Below are 14,181 nucleotides of genomic sequence, written 5' to 3' on the forward strand. Positions count from 1 at the left end.
CATTCATGCACAGGTAATTTATATACTAGCTTACTTCACTCCTTGTGATCATATAGACTACCCCTATAACTGTAAGTGGAGATTATGCTGAATAATATTTTTCTCACTTGGTCTGATTTATTTCATCCTATGACATTTCAGCATCATTTATGCACTAGCACTGTATGAGATTAATTGTTCACATATAAGGTCCATATTGCCCTTCCCCTTTACTGATATGTGGATCAGTAGCCGTAAATATCCGAGTCTCTGCTCTAGACTTTTTATTCTTTATGTATAGATTTTTTATGTCCGGATTGTGTACAGTATAATAAACTTTTTTGAAATATGTACTAAATTCTGGACAATTGACTCCACTTGTTTTGTAAGGAAGAATCATGTTGGGAAAGTCCATGTGGGTAACTTACGTAGGCCGCTTCTAAAGGCATATGGCCGTGTTTACATTAGTGGTTATACCATGTTATCAGTTCAGATTATACTGATCCAGTGCATAATCAGTATCAGGCACACGTTTGGACCCATATGTTCCTGCAGTGCAGGTTCTGTTTGGAAAGTGGACATTGTAGATTCAAACTGACGACAGCAAAACCATGAAGCAAAGCACATGGAATCGAACAATAAAGAAATGTGTGAAACAAACCAGAAAGTGTTAGGGTACACTCACACTGGCTTTGATTTTCTCATGGGAGAGAATCGGGCTTGTTATGCTAATGACACTAACTCTGGCAGAATTTGAGCAGAGTGTCATCTTGCTATGATCCTATTTTCTCTTGCATGAGAGAATCGCAGCACAGGTGCGGAGAAGATGGAGAACGTAATTTCTGCATTGTCTCTGTGAGCGTAAGAAATCAGAGGGCAGTCCGATGTTCCACACGCACCCATACAAGTGTATGGGTGCATGTAGTCCAAATATCAGAGCCACATGCAGGATGCTGCGATTGTCTTTTCATGCCGCATCATTATGAGAAAACTATAGCTGATCTGCACTGCCCCAATGTATAACATTGGTCCGAGGGCTATGTGATACATCATTGGATAGCACTCGTCATTAGATACAGCAGTGTGAGCAAGCCCTTAAAGGGGTATTTCCATCTCCAAGATACTATCCCATTATGTAGTACTAGATTATGGCCCGATGCTATCGCATCGGGAGGATGCGATAGCATCACACCTCTTGCCATGTTAACCCTCAACACACACACTCCTCAACACACACTCCTCTCACCATCTCCACTCACTCTTTCACTCCACATACGACCCCTTCTCTCACTCCGTCTCTCATACTCACGCCGTCATCGCCGCTGCTCCACGATCCCCGACATCTTCTTCCGCCGGCGCCATCCTGGATCCAGATGTTGTCCACGCCGGCGACATGTTCTTGTGGCGACGCCATCTTGAGTATCGTGAAATCCCGCGATAGTCAAGATAGCGTCGCCGGAAGAACATGTCGCCGGCGTGGACGACGTCGGGATCCAAAATGGCGTCGGCGAAATCTCGCGAGTTTTCACCGACGCCATTTTGGATCCCGACGTCGTCCTCGCCGGCGACATGTTCTTGCGGCGACGCCATCTTGACTATCGCGGGATTTCGCCGATCCAAAATGGCATCGCCGCAAGAACATGTCGCCGGCGTGGACGACATCGGGATCCAAAATGGCGTCGGCGTAATCTTGCGAGATTTCGCCGACGCCATCTTTTTGGATCCCGAGTCGTCCACGCCAGCGACATGTTCTTGCGGCGACGCCATCTTGAATCTCACGGGATTTCACGAAATCCAAGATGGCGTCGCCGCAAGAACATGTCGGCGGCCTGGAGAACGTCTGGATCCAGGATCGCGGCGGCGGAGGAAGATGTCGGGGCAGCGACGATGACGGTGTGAGTATGAGAAACGGAGTGAGAGAAAGGAACGTATGTAGAGTGAAAGAGTGAGTGGGCGTGAGTGGAGGTGAAAGGTGAGAGGAGTGTGTGTTGAGGCGGTGTGGTGTGTTGAGGGTTAACATGTGCGTGTGTGTGGTGACGTCACCGGTTACAACTGGACGGAAGTTGTTACAACCGGAAGCTGCTTAGGGCATTTATTATTATAGATGATGAGGAAGAAGCTGTCTGTTGTTGGCGGTGATGGCGTGTAGAGGCTTCTTCAGCCAATGTAATAGATTTAGAGTTAGGGGATTCGTGTGTGAGACGACGGCGTTTATAAGCCTTAATCTTGTCAAGTCGATGCTGCTTTTCCTCAGGAGTCTCATTAGCACGGCGTTGTTTTTGTCGTAGTGCTAAAGCTGCTTTCCTTTCACTGGCATTGGCATACTGTGCATCGGTATTGAATGGTGGTATTGATAGGGCAGAAACAGATTGCTGATTAGTTATGTCAGTGAACGGCATATGGGATGAAGTGTAGCAGTAAATTGTTCCACATGCTGATGTGGAAGCATCCTGTTGTGAGTCTAATAATAATGATGAGGAAGAGGCCGTCTGTTGTCGGCGGTGACGGCGTGCAGAGGCTTCTTCAGCCAATCTTATGGATTTAGAGTTAGGGGATTCGTGTGTGAGGCGACGGCGTTTATAAGCCTTAATCTTCTCAAGGCGATGGTGTTTTTCCTCAGGAGTCTCATTAGCACGGCGTTGTTTTTGTCGTAGTGCTAAAGCTGCTTTCCTTTCACTGGCATTGGCATACTTTTTGTTATGACTCATGTTGGCACAGGTAAAGGAGTCTATTTGGCAGTTATCTGGCAGTGAAGAAGGCGTCCTGGAGTATTGTAGCGTAAACAGATACTAATTGACCCTGTAATTGCCCAGCAGTAGTTATGAAGTGGTAGTGGCAAATTGGCCCTGTAGTTAGACACCGGCAGAGGAGCAAGGCAGCAGTAGTTATGGCGGTAGAGGCAAATTGGCCTTGTAATTAGACACCGGCAGAGGAGCAAGGCAGCAGTAGTTATGGCGGTAGAGGCAAATTGGCCCTGTAATTAGACACCGGCAGAGGAGCAAGGCAGCAGTAGTTATGGCGGTAGAGGCAAATTGGCCCTGTAATTAGACACCGGCAGAGGAGCAAGGCAGCAGTAGTTATGGCGGTAGAGGCAAATTGGCCCTGTAATTAGACACCGGCAGAGGAGCAAGGCAGCAGTAGTTATGGCGGTAGAGGCAAATTGGCCTTGTAATTAGACACCGGCAGAGGAGCAAGGCAGCAGTAGTTATGGCGGTATTGGCAAATTGGCCCTGTAATTAGACACCAGCAGAGGAGCAATGCAGCAGTAGTTATGGCGGTAGAGGCAAATTAGCCCTGTAATTAGACACCGGCAGTGGAGCAAGGCAGCAGTAGTTATGGCGGTAGAGGCAAATTGGCCTTGTAATTAGACACCGGCAGTAAACAGGCAGATGACCAAAGCAGCAGTAGTTATGGCGATAGAGGCAAATTGGCCCTGTAATTAGACACCGGCAGAGTAGCAAGGTAGCAATAGTTATGGCAGTACAGGCAAATTGGTCCAGTAATTAGACACCGGCAGTAAACAGGCATAGGACCAAGGCAGCAGTAGTTATGGTGGTACAGGCAATGCCAAGCGTCCGCACAGCAAGTCGGCGTGAGGTAAATGACGCAATTTCACGAATGCAAGATGGCGTCGGCGAAATCTCGCGAGATTTCGCCGACGTCGTTAAGGCTGTGTGCACACGCTGCGGATTAGGTGCGGATTCATCCGCGCGGATTTTGTAAAATCCGCAGGTGAAACCGCAGGTCAAAAGACCTGCGGTTTTACCTGCGGATTGCTCTGCGGTTTTGCCCTGCGGTTTTTCATCTCCTCAATAGAGGAGATGGCAAACCGCAGGAGAATCCGCAGAAAGAATTGACATGTCAATTCTTTCTGCGGATTGAAAACCGCAGATAATCCGCGCGGAAAATTCCGCACCGTCTGCACTGCGGTTTTTGATTCCCATAGGGAATCATGGTACTGTACACCGCAGCAAAAACTGCTGCGGGTCCACAGCGGCCGGAACCGCAGCAAAATCCGCAGCGTGTGCACACAGGCTCACACCTCTTGCCATGTTAACCCTCAACACACCACACCGCCTCAACACACACTCCTCTCACCTTTCACCTCCACTCATGTCCACTCACTCTTTCACTCCACATACGTTCCTTTCTCTCACTCCGTTTCTCATACTCACACCGTCATCATCGCTGCCCCGACATCTTCCTCCGCCGCCGCGATCCAGGATCCAGACGTTCTCCAGGCCGCCGACATGTTCTTGCGGGACGCCATCTTGGATTTCGTGAAATCCCGCGATATTTAAGATGGCGTCGCCGCAACATGTCGCTGGCGTGGACAACATCGGGATCCAAAAAGATGGCGTCGGCGAAATCTCGCGAGATTACGCCAACGCCATTTTGGATCCCGATGTCGCCCACGCCAGCGACATGTTCTTGCGGGACGCCATCTTGGATTTCGTGAAGTCCCGCGATATTCAAGATGGCGTCGCCGCAACAACATGTCGCTGGCATGGGCGACTTCGGGATCCAAAATGGCGTCGGCGTAATCTCGCGAGATTTCGCCGACGCCATCTTTTTGGATCCCGATGTCGTCCACGCCAGCGACATGTTGTTGCAGCGACGCCATCTTAAATATCGCGGGATTTCACGAAATCAAAGATGGCGTCCCGCAAGAACATGTCGGCGGCCTGGAGAACGTCTGGATCCTGGATCGCGGCGGCGGAGGAAGATGTCGGGGCAGCGACGATGACGGTGTGAGTATGAGAAACGGAGTGAGAGAAAGGAACGTATGTGGAGTAAAAGAGTGAGTGGACATGAGTGGAGGTGAAAGGTGAGAGGAGTGTGTGTTGAGGCGGTGTGGTGTGTTGAGGGTTAACGTGCGTGTGTGTGTGGTGACGTCAACGGTTACAACTGGACGGAAGTTGTTACAACCGAAAGCTGGTTAGGGCATTTATTATTATAGAAGTGTAATAATATTAGCAAATACCTTCAATTAGAAATACAGTATATATTTTTTTTATCTGCTATGTCTCTTTCCTCATGTGCAGGAATTGCAGGACATAAGGTATCCATGGTTACGACCACTAGCTGCTATTTCATCAGCTCAGCTGTTCTGTGTCGGACACTCCACTAGAGTATATATTCTTTCCACGGGCATTTGGGAATTGCCAGTGATAGTTCATTCTGCCTGGATTGGAGATGGAGGAGTCGTTTGTTGTCTGGAGATGGTGTTTCGAGAGTTGTTCTTGTCATTTCTGCGTGGAGTTTGTACATCATCATCTATTTGGTTTCACCTCCCTTACTCTCTCCTGTGTTCCACTCGGTTGTTTGGTGAGTGTATCTTGTATGATTGCAGTTTTCATAGATCCCTGTCAGTCTTCCCTTGTCTGTCTGGTTAGTGTAATCCTACACACTTCAGCTTCCCTCCCTGTGTGGAGGTACGTGACCCCGGCGTCTCCAAGGATAGGGAAGGAGCACCTTTTGACGAGAAATCTTGCAGCAGTACCGTGACAGTAAGTATACTGACCTGGAGAATCATATTGCCAGGTGCATTCTACTGCACTGTTAACACCATAAAAACAAAATCCAACAGACTATGGCAATCCATAACTCCATAACACTATAAGCTAAAGTGATTAGTATAATTCAAAGCTACAACTGATAGGGACAAGTGACTTACAGATCAGATGCCATGTACGTTACAATGACTGGTATGAACAGGGTATGGAGACTGTCTCTCTGAGCTGTATCTCACTCTTCTGGTGACTGCGTCACGGGCTCCAGGTTAAAAGAAGCGGGTCCTCTGTTAGGCGCTGAGGAAGCTGACCGGAGCAGTATACATATCTGCCAAATTGTGACAAGTCAACACTAACCTGGAGCAGTGACTGGTGTGTATGAGCTGTGCTGGTTACATCGAGGATCTCCTTCTTGACTAATGCTCTGCACTACAGCACTCAGCATTCTATATTCCAAGTGCTATTATGACATAACGGAACTGATGATGTTGTTGTGATGTCACAATAGAGGAATGAGAGTGCCGCTACTCTCTGATGTTACACTTGCAGTACGCAGCCCTTCACATCCAGTCACCTCCTGCTAACAGCCAAGGTGAAAGGATGTGTGGCTGATACTAAAAGGGTTAGTGCGGCCTGCACCGTAATGGTGTCTTGTGGCCACACAGTTAGATTGGCCTTTCTCATGGGCTCTGTGACTGTCCCACGTATGGTGGCCTTGTGGTTGACACTGTTCTGGGTGTACTCTGGCTTGACTTAAGGAATACAAGATGGTATTGCTATGGGGGCACGGTGAAAGGAACTATTCTAAGGATACAGTGACTGGAGACATTAAAAAGTTCTTTACAAGAAGCAAATACAACAAAATAACAATTCTTCATAAAAAAAAAGCCTTACGGCTCCAGCACCACTGCTCTGGTGCCTTCTGGTCTGAGCCATCCATGCTGCAGCTAGTCATATGCTAACATTACAACTTAAGCCCCCGTCACACACATCGAGATCACTGCTGAGTCACAAGTTTTGTGACGCAACAGCGATCTCACCAGCGATACCGCGTGTGACACGTATCAGCGACCGCCCCCCCCTCGAATGCCCTGGACATTTTTTTTGATCGTTGGTCTCCCGCTGGCCAGCACGCATCGCTGCGTGGCAGTCGGGAGACCAGCGATCAGCGTGCTGGACGCTGGTTTCCAATGTAAACCGCGGGTAACTAAGGGCGCGCATCACTTAGTTACCCGCTGTGATACCAGCGTGCTGTGCTGGGAGCTGATATCTAAGGTAAACAGGGGGTTTCTAAGCGCCACGCGGCGTTTAGAAACCCGCTGTTTACCTTGGTTACCAGCTCCCTGCACCAGGGAATTTTGATAAACCAATTTCAGGAAAACTATATGTGTTACTTGTGTTCTTGGTTACATTTATTCAGGAATTCAAATTGGAATCTCCCCGTAGGATCATATTTAGAAGAGTGATTTTCAAAATGCAGTCTTTCTTAATCATATAAGTTTAATACTAAATTGAAAAAATCAATATATGCAAATGTACATGTAACAATTTTTTTATTATTACATCACTAGACAAGTCCCTTTTTCTAGTTTTTAAAAAGAAAAGTCCGCTAGTTACTTCATTAAGGTATAAAATATAACAATATAAACGAGTCTTAAACAATAGTAAGTCTTCACACTGACCTTTTATCATCAATTTGCCCTTCTACTGGGTGAAATTTAATCTTGTCCACAATCTCTTACAAGCAATGGCCGTTTCCTTCAGTCTCAGTACGTAAGGCTGTTATGGTGTTTTGGGTCCACCTGAGTTAACCCCTAAATGACCGCTAATGCATTAAAACGGTGGTCATTAAGGGGCTTTATTCCCTCACAGCGATGGTGAATAAGGGGATAGGACTGCTGGGCGGCGGTGATTCCCATGGTTGTCAGCTGTACATGACATATGACACCCTGCAGTATCAGACTCGCTTTGTGACCGATCTTGGCTGATTAACCCCTTAAACACCGCTGTCAATCGCAACAACGGTATTTAGTTGTTGCAAGGGGGTCATAAGACTCCCTTAGTAACCATCGGACCCCTATGATGAGAATCTCTGGTACTGATGGTTACGATGGTACCCTGAGGTCATGCAATGACCTCACGGTACGGTGGCCTGTGAGATCCAGCTATAGGCAAGACAGTGAGATCTTGACAGTCTCATACACTGCTGTACATGAGTACAGCAGTGTATGAGACAAGTGATCAAAATAAAAATTATACATGTTCCATAGTGGGACTAAGTGAAAAAAAGTCAAATATGTCAAAAAGTAAAAAAACACAAAAAAATGCACACAAATCAGCAAAATCAGTTTCGCCTCTCAAAACGCAGTGTTTGTGATAAAACAAAAATAAACAAAACAACTTGCAGTATTTCCCATCGAGCTGTTCCTGCTGTGAATCAATGTTTTGTTTTTTTTATCCCCCAGTCCCCCGGCAATATATGAGTTTAGGGCCCCCACTTAATTTTATTAAATGCACCTTTTTATTCCCGTTTTCCTCACATACATCCTTTTTTCCCCCCACAGCCTTTCATTTCTTTTTTTTTTGAAGTCCAATAATTTTTTTTCATTGGTGGCCAGTGGTTAAAAAAATTATAATTACCTGTCACCGAAGTCATCACCTAAAAAAAAAAATTAAAATAAAAAACCCGTACTCACCTATTCTGCTAATTCCCCGAAGACCATGCTCAACCTAAATAAAAATGTAAAATAACAAAGCACAAAAATACCTACCCTCCGCAGCATCCCATAAAAACGATTGTCCCACGAAGATCTAAAGTTTAGAGCGGCCACATAACATGTGGCCGCTCTAAACTACCGACGCCGCTACAATGAACAGGGCCGTAAAGCGCCCCGGTTCATTGTTTTCCGAGTTCACCTGAAGTCAGCTCGCGCTGCTCGGCTGAACTCAGGCGGTGCGGTCTGCGCATGCGCGGACTCCCATGCTGTCCTGAGGTGAACTCAGGAGCGTGGGAAAATTTCTCACACTCCTGTGCTGATCTCAGTACAGCTCGGGAGGCTGTGCATTTTTTTTTTTTTAACCATTCAAACGTTGGAGTGGGCGTAAAATAAATATGGTCAAAAATTTTGTGTCCTTATTTAAATAAAAATTTAAATTTAAATTTAAAATTAAAGTGTCTTTTTCATAATTAACCCTTTGCAAATATATGGTTAATAATGGATAGGCGTCTGATTGACGCCTATCTGTTATTTACCCGGGTTAATGTCACATTCCAATTGCAACATAACATTAACCCCTTATTACTCCATATGCCACTGCACAACGGCTGTGGGATGAGAGAGGGTAAGTGCCATAAAAGGTGCATCTTACAGATTTGCCTTTTATGGGGTGTCTGGGGGCAGATTTTTGTAGCGGGGGGGCAAAAAAAAATGGTCCCTCTTTAAGCTATTTAAATCTGCCGTCACTCACCTGCTTTCCCTCTCTGTGGTCTAAAATAGCGCGGGAGCTCACGCCATTTTATTTTCTTATTGTAGTGGTTTGAAAAAACCACTATATTGTAATCCGAACGCTGCTAACTACTTCTTATTATTTTCCAGTTGATTTCCGCAATTAATGTGGCCCGAACCGCTACACGCACAGACTCCGATGAGGTGTCGTTTCGAAGCAAGCGTCCATGAGAGGTGTGCTAAGTATTTTTCGTGTCGATCGGATTTGTAGTTTTTGCGCAATTTGCGTTAGAAAATTTTTTTTCCCCGTCATTGGAATGAATTGTCTCAATGCATTTGAATGGGGAAATTTTGCCATAGACAAAACATGCCCTGAGGCGATTGAAATGGCAGTTGAGCTCATTGATATGCACAGGCAGACCCAGTTACTATGCCAACGCCTACGAACGTCACATGACGCCCCAAGGACAGAGCTTCTGCCACATAATATCAGCTCTTAAAGCGAAACCCACAGCACAAATGCAAATCTTGCTTCATCACATGACGCATGCCCCTGAAAGAGAATGTGCGCCAAAGTGTATTTAGAAGCCCAGTGAGCCAAACTGGCTCTTAAAGGGCCGAAGCGCCAAAGTGATTCTTAAAGGGCCGGCGCACCAAAATGAGTCTTAAAGGGCCGACGCGCCAAATCGAAAGCTGAGTGACCCCAGGCTTCAAATCGGAGGCTGAGCCACCCCGGCCTCCAAATCGGAGGCTGAGCCACCCTGGCCTCCAAATCGGACCCAGAGTGGCCCCGCCCACCAAAAACGGACCCAGAGTGGCACAGCCCACCAAAAACGGACCCAGAGTGGCACAGCCCACCAAATCGGACACTGAGGGGCCCCGCCCACCAAATCAGACTCAGAGTGGCCCCACCCACCAAATCGGACCCAGAGGGGCCCTGCCCACCAAATCGGACCCTGAGGAGCTCCGTCCACCAAATCGGACCCAGAGTGACCCCGCCCACCAAATCGGACCATGAAAGGGCCCCGCCCACCAAATCGGACCCAGAGGGGCCCTGCCCACCAAATCGGACCCAGAGGGGCCCTGCCCACCAAATTGGACCCTGAGGGGCACTGCCCACTAAATCAGACCGGAAGGCCACGCCCACCAAATCGGACCCTGAGGAGCCCCGCCCACCAAATCAGACCCCGGGGGCCCCGTCCACCAAATCAGACCCTGAGGGGCCCCGCCCACCAAATCGGACCCAGAGTGGCCCCGCCCACCAAAATGGACCCAGGGGGCTCCACCCACAAAATCAGACCCTAAGGGGCCCCACCCACAAAATCAGACCCTGAGTGGACCCGGCCACAAAATCAGACCCTGAGGGGCCCCAACCACAAAATCGGACCCTGAGGGGCCCCGGCCACAAAATCGGACCCTGAGGGGCCCCACCCACAAGATCGGACCCTGAGGGGCCCAGGCCACAAAATCGGAACCTGAGGGGCCCCGGCCACAAAATCGGACCCTGAGCAGCCCAACCACAATATCGGACCCTGAGGGGCCCCGGCCACAAAATCGGACCCTGAGGGGCCCCGGCCACAAAATCGGACCCTGAGGGGCCCCGGCCACAAAATCGGACCCTGAGGGGCGCCGGCCACAAAATCGGACCCTGAGGGGCGCCGGCCACAAAATCGGACCCTGAGGGGCCCCGGCCACAAAATCGGACCCTGAGGGCCCCCAACCACAAAACCGGACCCTGAGGGGCCCCAACCACAAAATCGGACCCTGAGGGGCCCCAACCACAAAATCGGACCCTGAGGGGCCCCGGCCACAAAATCGGACCCTGAGGGGCCCCGGACACAAAATCGGACCCTGAGAGACCCCGGCCACAAAATCGAACCCAGAGGGGCCCCACCCACAAAATCGGACCCTGAGGGGCCCCGCCCACCAAATCAGACCCTGAGGGGCCCCGCCCACCAAATCGGACCCTGAGGGGCCCCGCCCTCAAAATCAGACCCTGAGGGGCCCTGCCCACCAAATCGGACTCTGAGGGGCCCCACCCACAAAATCGGACCCTGAGGGGCCCCACCCTCAAAATCGGACCTTGAGGGGCCCAATCAAGAAAATTGGACCCTGAGGGGCCCCAGCCACAAAATCGGACCCTGAGGGGCCCCGGCCACAAAATCGGACCCTGAGGGGCCTCGGCCACAAAATCAGACCCTGAGGGGCCCCGGCCATAAAATCGGACCCTGAGGGGCCCCGGCCACGAAATCGGACCCAGAGGGGCCCCGGCCACAAAATCGGACCCTGAGGGGCCCCACCCACAAAATCGGACCATGAGGGGCCCCACCCACAAAATCGGACCCTGAGGGGCCCCACCCACAAAATCGGACCCTGAGGGGACCCACCCACAAAATCGGACCCTGAGGGGCCTCACCCACAAAATCGGACCCTGAGGGGCCACACCCACAAAATTGGACCCTGAGGAATCCCGGCCACTAATTCAAATCCTGAGGAGCCCAGGCCACCGAATCGGATCCTGAGGGGCCCCACCCACCAAATCAGACCCTGAGGCCAAAGTGGCCTCTGAGAGGCACCCACATTTAAAACGGATCCTGAGTTGAAAGTCTTGCAGGGGCAGCAGGCAAGTCTCTCTTAAAGGGGCAGCCCAGACACCATTTCAAACCACTATCTGTACTTCCTTCAGGAAATACACATCTAGTTATATACTTAAAATTACCACAAAAAATTAAAAAAATAAATTAACACAAAAAATACATGAAATTAAGCCATAAAATTAATAAATGGTTTTGATATGACATGGTTGTCAACCGTATGTTTTATCATGCCATGTTATGGTTTTGTTTTTTTTAACCAAAGTTTGGGTCTGGCCTAGGGATAGGCTTGAAAACCAAAATGTTGTTTTTTATGGTTGTGTTTTGTGCGCGTCCATGCGCATGCGTCCTGCACCCCTATCTTTAAAATTGGTGCGCATGGTGGCACACCGTACGCAACCTGTATTATTTTTGGTCCATCTGACCAGTGTCCAAAACAAAAAAATTATGCCCTTAATGCGCCAAAAACACGTAGTCGTGTGGATGTCCATGCGCACTACAGTTTTTTAAATTGCAGGCATTTTTATAGTTAACAAGACGTATTGGTGGTCACTACTGGGCTAAGGGAATGTGTCACACCCATTTTTTAAAATAACCGATTATGCCACATACAAGGCACAAATACCGTCACACCATGGCCGGACCACACATTACCATCCCATAGTGATGGAATAATACCAAATACCACCACAAAGTGACCAAATACTACAATACTGATCATTAATAAAAAAAACTTAATACAAATATTACCATAAGTGTCATTATACACAAGCGCTAAGTACATAGTATACAGAGTATAGTGTACATGTACAGATAATACAATGATCACCAGTGACATTATACACAAGAGCTCTGTATATAGTGTTAATGTACAGGTAATACAGGGATCACTAGTAGAGATGGGTGAACCCGAACAGTGAAGTTCGGGGTCTGTACCGAACACCTACTGTTTGGGCACGGACCCCGAAGTCAGATCACAGACATCATCAGGAAGTCTGTGTTACTGTTCGCATGCCACCTATTAGGAAGCCACAGCTCCCACACTGTCAGATGACAGAATGAGCCCACAGCTGTGATCAGAAGAAAAAAGTTTACCTCTGATCACAGGTGTCAGCTGCTGGGACTACTCCTCCCATCAGCCTACACATTCTGCCCCTAATAACAGCAAGAGCAGGCGACATGATGAGAGAATTCATCAGCCAGCACTATAAATAAATTTAAAAAATGGTGTGGATTCCCCTGTATTTTTCAGAACCTGCCAGGCTGCAACCCTCAGCTGTCAGCTTTATCAAAGCTGGTTATCAAGAATAGAGAGGTTCCTACGCTGTTTTTTTAATGTAATTAATTTGAAAAAACGGCATGGGGTCTCCCCCCCACTTTTTAACAACCAACCAAGCTAAAACACAGCTAAGGGCTAGTATTCTCAGGCTGGTAAAGGGCCATGGATATTACCCCCCAGCCTATAAATAGCAGCCAGGAGCTGCCCAAGAAAAGGCACATGTATTCGATGCCCGGTGGCGGTGGCAAGTGGAGTTCATATTTTTGGAGTTGATGTCACCTTTGAATTGTCCGGAGACATCAAGCCTATGGCTTAGTAATGGAGAGTGGTCTATAAGATGCCTATCCATTACTAATCCTATAATTACATTGTAAATAAACACACTGCCATCATAAAGTCCTTTATTTGAAGTAAAAAAACTTTTCCTTTTTTATTTATGAAAAATATTATACATATATTATATATTTATAAAAATAAACACAGTTATACTCAAATAATGCCCATTCCATTGAAGCCATGGTCTCCTATAAAAAATGCAAAAATAAAGAACAACCATATCCCTTGCCTGTCCGTTGTTCTGTCCAATATAAATCTTGCTTTTAATGATACAAAGTTTTAAGATCAATCACATTATAATACAAACAAAGACAAAGCCTCTCTCTGTATTTTTAAGCTATTAGGGAGCTCCATAGGGTATATTCCCAATTTTATCCTGGTGGTACACTAGAGTTTTGCCAAAAGAGTATGTGTTCTGTACTTGAGATCCCATTATATATTTTATGTTCTGTCCAATGCAGTATTCCATATCTGGGATAGTCAACCTAAACAGTGCCAAGATGCGACTATTCAGGTTGAAAACCACTGGAGAATGAGCTGCTGTGAGTGCAACCTCAGTGACTGCCTGTGACATCTTCGAGGTTACCGCAGGTCACTGATGCTGCGTTTCCAGCCGGGTTTCTTAAAGTGAACTCATCAAGCTTAGCACTGCACCATGAGATTTTTTCTCAAGGTGTAAGCAGTGATCTCACAGAGGTCACTGCAGTTCATCAGCCCAGTTGGGAATGCAGCTGCTCATTCTCCAGTGGTTTTCAGCCTGCATGGTCACATCTTGGCACCATCCAGGTTGAAAACTATTCATCCCAGACATAGATTACGGCGTGGGACAGAACGTCGTACAGGTGAGGGATATGGTTTTATTTATTTTTTTTACCGGAGACCATTGCTTAAATGAAATGGGTGTTAGATGAGTATTTTTTTGTCTAATATTTTCGTTTTGTTTTTATTACAGGAAATGAGGGCTTCAATGGAATGGATGTTAGGTGAGTATAACTGTTTTTTGCTATATTTAAATAAAAAAATTAAGGCTGTGT

This window comes from Dendrobates tinctorius, unplaced genomic scaffold, assembly GCF_039654945.1.
Source record: "Dendrobates tinctorius isolate UK_male_01 unplaced genomic scaffold, ASM3965494v1 ptg000007l, whole genome shotgun sequence".
Lineage (NCBI taxonomy): Eukaryota > Metazoa > Chordata > Amphibia > Anura > Dendrobatidae > Dendrobates > Dendrobates tinctorius.